Here is a 2,351-nt window from a genome sequence, read left to right on the forward strand (position 1 = left end):
TACTGACAGCCTCTTATCTCAGAAAAGGTCAGCATAGGAGGGAACAGTAGCCTTTCACAAAAGAAAAAAAAAAATGCAAATGTGTAATTAATTCCTTTTTTTAAAGTACAATTGTTGTAAATGATGAGTTGATGGGTGCAGCAAACCAACATGGCACATGTATACCTATGTAACAAAACTGCACGCTGTACCCATGTACCCTAGAACTTAAAGTGTGTATATATATATGTACACTTGTATGAGATAACAAGAAAGTCAGCATTTTTCAAAAGACTGATGGCTGCTTTCCTGCTTATTACAAAGTATTATAAAAGTTCTGCTATTTAACATCCTAGGTTTTTGGTTTTTAAAACTGCAGTGATACCATCTGGTGGCAAGCATTCCATGCAATATCTTGCTGAAAGCAAATGCACAAGAAGGCTACTCTCAACCCTATTTTTGACGAAACAGTGCTCCTCAGTGTCTATGTAGAGGTTCAAAGAGCCAAGTTTTGGTTCAAACCCAGTTATCCCAGATCCCAAAGTCTGTGCTGTTCTGCTTCCAGAGAGGAACTGGGCAGGCTAAACAGGAATCAGAGATAGACATGGACACTCAAGTTGAGAGCCTTACAGAACAATGTTGAAAAGTAATCTTTGCCACTTCAGGTTTATATTAGACCCCTACTTTCCAGAGGGTTCTTACTCTGTAAAATCTTTCAAAAATCTCAGCCCATCTTGGACTGAACATGATTGGGATAAAAAGTAGACAGGGACTATTTCCCAGGGTCTCAAGGCAAATGGTGGTGAAGGGAAGGTCTTAATCTGAAACATCCATACCACCAGGGTTTCCACTCTACTCCCACCATGGAGGAGTGGCCAACTGTCCCCTTGACTAGATTTAGCTTATCCTAACCCTCTGTTTTAAGGAAGGAAGTAGACCTCCTCCTTCCTTCTTCCCAGGACATAAGTGCATGAGTAACCTTCGTTCCTACATCCTTAATCTCTCTACTATTTTGCAAAGTCTTAGCACATAAATATGCTCAGTATCTCACATACTAAAAACAAACGTGCTTTCTTTACCTTTTATACCGTGTAGCTACCACCCGGCTTTTTCATTTTTCCATTCACAGTCAATTTCTTCATAAAAAGTGTACCCATAGGCTGTTGTCCTTTTTTCACCATTAATTGACTTTTGACTCCACTGCAGTTAGACATCCACCCAAACATTCTCTGAAATTGCTCCTGAAAGGGATACTAATCATCTTCTAATTGCCTTGGCCAAAAGATACATCCCAGGTCTTATTTGATTTTGTTTGTTGGCAACATTTAGTCCTTTCCTCTTTGACCTTCCCAGGATGTCCAGCGCACCCTTCCCTTCTTTCCTGACTCTTTTGCCTGGTATCCTGATTCCTTTCCTGCCATTCTAAGCCCTCTTCTTTTCACTATAATATGATCTTGTATGACCTCCACTATATCCATAGGTTCATGTTTCAACTTTTAACTTATTCAAAATCTCTAACCTGTCTCGAGCCGTAGATGTTACCTGTGTACTACTGGACATCTCTCCGAAACCTGGGTGTTTCCCTCCCCACTTCTTTTAACTAAATGATCAAAAGTCCTGTTATTTCTATCACTTTTGTGTTCCTCCCATCCATACTCTCTCTCTTACCTCCATCATCTCTCATGTCTCTCCTAAACAATTAATTTTCCTACCTACAGTTCTGATCCATGCCAACCTATTGCCTATGCTGAAGTTCAGGTAAACATTCCAATTCTAATTATTTTATACCTCAGTTTAAAATCCTTTATAACATCCTCTTATCCAAAAAGATAAATTACAAACTATTGAGCAAGGAGTGTAAGCCTCTTAACGTCTTGATTTCTCCCTTTTCTTTAGAGCCATAGCAAATGATTTACATTCCTTCATATCCTCTATTCATATACATGGGGTTCCTGGCATGCAAGCTTGTCTTTCAAAATTCAGTTCAAATAATGTCTCCTGCAGGAAGCTTTCGCAGAGCTCTTCAGTTTGGGAATTCTGCTTTTAAAGATCCACATTCCTACTCTGCACCCCAAACCAATTAAGTCAAGATCTCCTGGGGGAAGGAACCAGGCCACAGTATTTTGTAAAACTCGCTCAGTGATTTCCCTGTGGAATCCTAAAAGTAACTGTTCCCAAGAACTCTCCTCAAGAAGTCTTGGTGCAGGATTCACCCCCATCTTTTCTCCATGACTTTGAAACCCCTCTCTCTAGTGGCTACAGACTCACATTTGAACTGTGCCCAAACTTACCTGCTCGGCCAGTTGAAAATGCCAAGGTCACTTCCCCATTGTTCATCAATGTCTCCTTGCTGGTCAGAACTAGATCCAGAC

Source organism: Macaca thibetana, chromosome 18 (assembly GCF_024542745.1).
Source record: "Macaca thibetana thibetana isolate TM-01 chromosome 18, ASM2454274v1, whole genome shotgun sequence".
Lineage (NCBI taxonomy): Eukaryota > Metazoa > Chordata > Mammalia > Primates > Cercopithecidae > Macaca > Macaca thibetana.